The sequence below is a fragment of the Chroicocephalus ridibundus genome, chromosome 2 (assembly GCF_963924245.1).
Source record: "Chroicocephalus ridibundus chromosome 2, bChrRid1.1, whole genome shotgun sequence".
Taxonomy (NCBI): Eukaryota; Metazoa; Chordata; class Aves; order Charadriiformes; family Laridae; genus Chroicocephalus; species Chroicocephalus ridibundus.
In genome coordinates this window covers 111,264,226-111,271,904 of record NC_086285.1, presented here as the reverse complement: position 1 = coordinate 111,271,904, position 7,679 = coordinate 111,264,226, and positions in this window count along the sequence as shown.

Here is a 7,679-nt window from a genome sequence, read left to right as displayed (position 1 = left end):
GTGGAGCGTCTTTCCTCTTTTAGGCAAATCTCAACATATCACGGAGTCACATAATGGTTGAGGTTCGAACTCTGGAGGTCATGTGGTCTAACACCCCTGCTCAAGCAGGTTCCCCTAGAGCTGGTTTTCCAGGGTCGTGTCCAGAGGGTTTTCGAATATCTCCAATGAGGGAGACTCCATAGCTTCTCTGGACAACCTGTGCCAGTGCTCAGTCACCCTCACAGTGAAAAACTGTTTCCTGATGTTCAGAGGGAACCCCCTGTGTTCCAGTGTGTGCCCATTGCCTTTGTCCTGTCACTGGGCACCACTGAAAAGAGTCATAGAATAATAGAATGGTTTGGGTTGGAAGTGACCTTAAAGATCACCTAGTTCCAACCCCCCTGCCATGGGCAGGGACACCTCCCACTAGATCAGGTTGCTCAAATCCCCATCCAGCCTGGCCTTGAACGCTTCCAGGGATGACGCATCCACAACTTCCCTGGGCAACCTGTTCCAGTGCCTCACCACCCTCACAGTAAAGAATTTCTTTCTAATATCTAATCTAAACCTATCCTCTTCCAGTTTGAAGCCAGTACCCTTCATCCTACGGCTTCACGTCTTTTAAAAAGTCCCTCTCCAGCTCCCTTCAGATACTGGAAGGCTGCTGTAAGGTCTCCCTGGAGCTTTCTCTTCTCCAGGCTGAACAATCCCAACTCTCTCAGACTGTCCTCATAGGAGAGGTGTTCCAGCCCTCTTATCTTCATGTCCCTTCTCAACCCTCTTCCTGTCCTTCTTATGCTGGGGGCTTCAGAGCTGGACGCCGTGCTCCGGGTGGGGTCTCACCAGAGTGGAGCAGAGGGTGAGAATCACTTCTTTCTGATCAGGTGGCCTATAGCTGACATCCACTATAATGTCACCCTTACCTCTCATCTCTTTAGTCCTTGCCCATAAGCTCTCAATTGGCTTGTTCTCTGTCCCAACACAGACGTCCATGCATTCCAGCTGTGTTCTCGTGTAAATGGCGACTCCACCACTTCACCTTCAGTCTTTACTAAAGACTGTGTCCCTTCTCCAGTCGTGCGAGTCATCCCACCATGCTTCCATGATCCCAATAAGATGGTAGCCCCACAACAGCAAGTGGATAGCCCCTGCAACTTTTCCTGATAAATATCTTCCCAGTAGAACTGAATGGCTTCAGAGAAGCAATTAAAAGAGTGTGGAACATCAAGGCCCTCAGGGCCTTGAAGACCGGAGAGTGCCAAGGTCATCTGAGCTGGGTGATTTTTGTAACAGAAGGAGTTTTGGCAATCCCTTGAATTAAGAAAGGGTGGAGGGGTGATACAGGAAGGGTGCTATGCCAATTAAGTGGTTCAGTTTTCAAATTCACTTTACGCAGTCCAGGAATTCAGATTAGAAATGGCAATTTAACTTTGTAATTCAGTTCATCCTGTCTCACCTAGGTGTTGAGACATATGAGTTGCAAACAGGAGCTAGAAAATGCATAACCTTTTCTTCTAGTTGCCTTCTGTGATGGCAGACGGTTGAGAACTGTGGTGGAACCCAGTTGCTCAACACGTCGTTGAGAGCCGGCAGAGTTGAAAAACTGCTTTGGACTTATGTTAAATATATTCCTTGCATCAGGAAACGCCTCAGTTCACCGTGAAAGTGGATGTGTGAAAATCCTGTTGTAACTCATTGGTTAGTATGTTCAAAAGTACAATGCTTTATAATTCTGTGTTGCTAAAGACTCAAGTGAAACACCAGCCCTTTCTATTTAATATGGATTCAGTGCTCACGAGAGATGCATTTGCCGAGGTGAGGATGGAAGACTCATTAAAAAAGAAAAAAGTACTTGGCTGCCAGCGGCAATTGGTCATAACATTTTCTCCCATCTTTCCTTGCTTTTGAAAGATGCAGCTATCTATTTTGTTTCTTTGTCCTGTAGCTGAGGTTATGGGGCAATGAAGATGCACAAGTACTGTTAGCACAGGTAATTTTTCCTTGTGGGGTTTAAGATATTCTGCAGCCCTACAGCAAAAATAACGAAAAGAAATACTGTATTTGTGCAGGAAATGTGTCATGCTGCAGTACTGTTATATCAGTGCTATATTTTATGAGTTTGCTTTTGTGAATTACACACCAGTCTGGTAGAAATTGCTGCAAAGCATTTAAGCATGCGCTGGTTTTTATCATGGAATCATAGAATGTGTTGGGTTGGAAGGGACCTTTAAAGGTCATCTAGTCCAACCCCCCTGCAGTAAGCAGGGACATCTTCAACTAGACCAGGTTGCTCAGAGCCTCGTCAAGCCTGGCCTTGAATGTCTCCAGGGATGGGGCCTCCACCACCTCTCTGGGCAACCTGTTCCAGTGTTTCACCACCCTCATTGTAAAGAACTTCTTCCTAATGTCTAATCTAAACCTACCCTGCTCTAGTTTAAAACCATTTCCCCTCGTCCTATCGCTACATGCCCTTGCAAACAGCCCCTCCCCGGCTTTCTTATAGGCCCCCTTCAGGTACTGGAAGGCTGCTATAAGGTCTCCCCAGAGCCTTCTCGTCTCCAGGCAAATGCTTAAGGAGGCGTGTTGCTTGGTAGAATGTATTTGATTGACTTAAGAAGCAAGACTTGATACAAATCTTACATGTACTCCTGTTACAACATTTGAATAATTTAATTTACATAATGAACATCTCAGTCCTTTGACTAAAAGTGTTTTCCTTTTGAGTCACAGTCAATTTAATAAAGCGCTCTCTCTTCCAATATCTCTTTTTATTAAAAAGAGTAATTATATGCTGTATTCTAATTGCTAAACTGTGTTTGTAAAGGCTTCGAAAACAGTTAAGTTAGAGAACGTTAAGCTGGGTAGCAATATATTTAAAACATCTGCAGAGTAATCAAGGGTCTGAGAAAAAATGCACTTTTGCAGCCCACTTATTGCCACAGTAATAATGGCTCTGGGGGAAGAAATGGCTTGTCTAAACACAAACAGGATTAACCGTAGTTTTGTAATCTCAGTCCCCAGTCTTCCTTGTGTGCTACAAATGAGGGCCTCTGCCTGTATGGAAGCGAGGGAATGGACGTCTGTATCGTTACTCGGGAATGCAAATAAGCGTCCTGATTTTTCAGAAGCGTGAAGCACAAAAATCAGGTTGTTTCAAGTGCCAAAAGACACGGAGATAAGTGTGTGAGTGGTTTTTTGAACAAGAAACCCCATTTGAGATTTGAAGAAAAAAAGTCCGAAATCTGAATCTTTGTGCTGATGACATTATGAATACTTTGTACTGAACTAAAAACTGTTACTATAGTTTAGTTTTTTGCAGCTTCAATGTGTAGCATTTTACGTGGATGTGCTAGTGCTGGTGAAATGGCTTTCTTTTCACCTCCCTTATAGCATACCTCTTTAATACATCGCCATCATAGATTTATGTGCTGCCTTGAATGTTTCTGTTACTTAGAGAATAGATGTAAGGCAGAACAAAGCTAATTTGATAAATTAAGTTTTGATAAGTTAAAGGTTTTCTGATGGTGCATAAATGCCATTTTGATGGAAGGTGTCATCCTTTCTTCATTTCATTAAAGCTGGTTCTCAACATTGTCATCTTTTTATTCGCTTTGATGTGTCTCCCAGCAACTGAAATTCACTTTCAGGGTAAGGTGTTTGAACATTTAAGGTCTGACTGATCTGTGCTGTTAATAGTTGAAGCCCAAGGAAAGGATATTCTTTTAGTTCATAGGCCATATTGTTTCAATAGAACAGCTTCATTAGGAGTTGCGCGCTCTCTCCGAGTCTCACAGCCTGGTCTGAATTCACACAGTGTTTCTGAAACAGTCTGATAGAAGGGTGTGCTTTTGGTCGCCCTTAATTACTCACTAATTGCGATTAAACTGGATATTTGCTGCACTTAGGGGAGGAGTGAACATCACCACGGGGTTCAGTGTAACAATAGTCGTGTTTTCTGGAGTCATATTTCTCACTCCCACCTAGGTGCTCGGCTCTTCGTCTTATCTTTTCAGGCTTTTTGTAGTCTTCAAATAAGACTACTCCGCTGGTGACTTGGTCGCTCCTAACCAGTAACAGCTTCCTTCTCAGCTTGTACTCACTTCTTCTAACTTCACAATGATGGAGTTGTTCTGCCTTTAGGCACAAAAAAATAGTCTTTGTTGGTTTAAAACTACAAAAAACCTACATGAAATAATAAACACAAAGATCACCTTGGTTTATAAATAAAAACCAGCTTTTAAATTTTTAATTTTTATAGTCCAAGCAAACTGCTCTGTGGAGCAGTAATTTTCTGGTAGCGGAATTATTCTGAATCGCTTGGTCCAGGTAGCCCTTTTCTTTCTTCAGTTCTGCTTTTGACACCCGCCAGTGTACGTCTGTGCAACAGACAGCTGGAACCGAAGCCTGCTTCATTATGAAAGAGCTGTGAGCGAGCTGAACAAATAACAATAATTACAGGTTAGTAAATTGTTGGCTTCCTTGCCTGATTCATGAAAGATTCAATTAAATGTTTCTTCAGCTAGAAGCAGATCACTGCTTCCCCTTAACAACAGCCTCGAGAGAAAATTGGGCTGCCTTAAGAGTGCGTAGGGCCTCCTGCATCTTGGGTGTAATGGCACGGACTGTTGGACCTCTTAGAACCTGGGGGCTCTGGGCTGATTACTGTGAGTCTGAGCCCACAGGAGGCTTTTGGGCAAAAACATGGAACCCCAGCTGCGATAATCAAGGGGCTGATTACAGTATACAGTTTGTCTAATGCCTGTTTAAGTTGAAGTTTCTATAAAGTGGAACACAATCTGAAAGGAAGGGGTAGTCCTAAGGCTGCCCTGAAGACATACCTGACAGTGGTTAGGTTACATTTGTCCTTTTGCTTGTGGGTTGTATCGCTTGTTTGTGGTGTGATAGCACGTGCGTGCTTGATGCTGTCTAGACAAGTGAAAGAACATTCTCTCCTCTACAGAAAAGTTTTAAATCAGAAGACAATGGTTTTCTAAGTTGCCCTACCTGGCTGGAACTTTGCCTTCAATAGTGCTATGGATTTGTGCCCGAATAGAGATGAACCGATGTTTTATTGTAATTTTGTAAGAATATTTTGGCAAATTCTTAGAATCATAGAATGGTTTGGGTTAGAAGGGACCTTAAAGACCACCTAGTTCAACCCCCCTGCCATGGGCACTAGACCAGGTTGCTCAAAGTCCCATCCAACCCACCCTTGAATGCTTTCAGGGATGGGGCATCCACAACTTCTCTGGGCAACCTCTTCCAGTGTCTCACCACCCTCAGAGTAAAAAATTTCTTCTTAATATCTCAATCTACCCTTTCTTAGTTTAAAATGATTACACCTTGTCCTATCACTGCAGGCCCTGGTAAAAAGTCTGTTCCCATCTTTCTTATAAGCCCCTCTAAGGAATGAAAGGCCACAATAAGGTCTCCCTGGTGGCTTCTCTTCTCCAGTGTCATGGTTTGAGCTGGGCTGGCCACTAAATGAGTGACAGTTGCTCTCTTTAACCTCTCTTCTTTCAGAGGAGAGGAGGGAGAATGAGAGAGAGAGAAAACTTACGGGTTGAAAAAGAAACTAAACTACTTTAATGAAATATTAATAATCCCAGGCTGGATTCAGTGATGGATGGGAGCTGGATTCTGGGTCTGGATTCAGGAATGCACAGATCGGGATCAAAGGCAGACGAACAGACAGGGTACTCCTTGGACGCCAGCCACTGAAGAAAGAGACTGACTCTTTTGATCCCTCAGCTTTTATATTGAGCATGGGGCAGATGGATGGGATAGCCCGTTGGTCAGGTTTGGGTCATCTGTCCTGTCTGCTCCTCCCCACAGGTGTGACCCCTCTACACTCTTCCCCTTCTGACCGTCCAACGGGGCATATTAAAAAGTTGGCTGACCTTGGTTGTTATAGCAATAACTATAAACACCAGGCCGTATCACTCTGACAGCAGATGCTGTCTGATGAATATGCCGTTAATTTCAGAGACTGCAGTTACTTAGAAGACACTTAACTGAAAAGTAAAATTACTGAAAAGAAAATTAGTTCTGTTTTACCTCAAACCAGGACATCTAGGCTAAAGAATTTTGAGCAAAGCAGCAATATTTTATAGCATGTTAGTGTTTAAGAACATCCACAATTGGTGTACCAAAACCTGGCAGTTTATCATAGTTCTTGTCACCAGATGACTACCTCATTGCTGAACAATAAATAAATATATGCATTAGCTCTTGAGACCAGTATTTTAAATACCCGCACAGCAGCTGTTAGCCCAGCATCTGACACAGGGGGGTGCACAGAAGGCAAATAGTCCCTACCAAGTGGTTTAAGACTACCTGAAACATGTAATGGATGCAATAACCCATTTATTTCCGGAATATAATTTTTTTATATAAAGTGCGTGTTTCTTATATCTACTCTGATACCTTTCAGATATTTTTCTTGTGCTTGCCCTACTTTCATCCCTGCCAGAATACAAATTACAAAACCATTGTTGCTTTATGAAATTAATTTGCGGATGGAGATGAGGTTACTCTTTTGCTAATCAGTAGCAAAATGTTAGAAAGAAAGAGGGCAAAAGTAAGTTTTATGTTTTTCCTGTTTGGCGGTTTCTGTTGCCTCCTGAGGTAAATGGAAATTAAATGTGCAATTTGGCCGCTGCCTTCAGTGTTCTCATATGCCAAGCAAAATCGTGCCCCTTTCTTCTGGGGGGAGAAGGAAGGATGTCCTGCTGGTAGAAGTCCATTAATTCTGCATCACGGTAACCTGTAATTCGCATGGCATTACGTAGGAATCTCAAGATGAAACAATGGAGTTTTATAGAGAAACCACTTTTAAAAGACCAGCTAAAATGTTCTTTTGTTAGCTGACTTTCACTTACAGCTGGCCTGACAGAAGTCAGAGTATGAAACTACTTTCTTCTATTCTGACATTACTTTTGTAGTACAATCTTTAATTTTAGTCATCATTCCTGCTGTCAATTTGTGCTAACTCCACAGATGATTTAGGTACATTAGCCAAGAGCATCTGCAGTGTCTGTGCACCTGTGCATGAGTCACGGCTGGAGCCTGATGTAGAATTGTGTTGGGTCAGAAACTAATTTCATTGTTTCTTGCTTTAAAAATGATTTGTACAGAGTAGGGTAGCACACCTTACAATAAACCGAAGAGCAGACGAAAGGATTATTATTTTTTTTTTATTTCCTGTATTTCTTTTTCCCCATTGTTCTCTATTCTTCTATCAAATGCTGTGCTGAAAGGGTGTTTTTCATGTTTCCTGTGAGAGTTGATCAGTTCAGTCATCATCACTGAGACTTTTATAGTACGAATAGTTTGGGGAGAGGAACACTTATTAGTAAAATGCATTATTCAGCTTTGCAGGATTCCCTTTGAACTGTAGCGTAGAATAATCACTGCCCATTTCTTTGCTTTACTTGAAATGAATCTCAGTAAGTGGCGGTCACTGCTTTAAATAATCAGTTCCTATTAGCTGTATGAAATACTTCCATTTCATGTGTGAAAAGGCCATGGGTCCTCCAGAACAAATAAGATTTTGATGGAAATATGCATTCCAAAGCAATGCAAACATTCTGGGTCTAGCAGGTGAGGAGTTTTCCAGAAATTCCCCACAGTGGGGAAAATACAACATGCTGCTTGTGGATTCAAGGCCAGAAGTGGTTCATGTAACAGAGAACATGCTC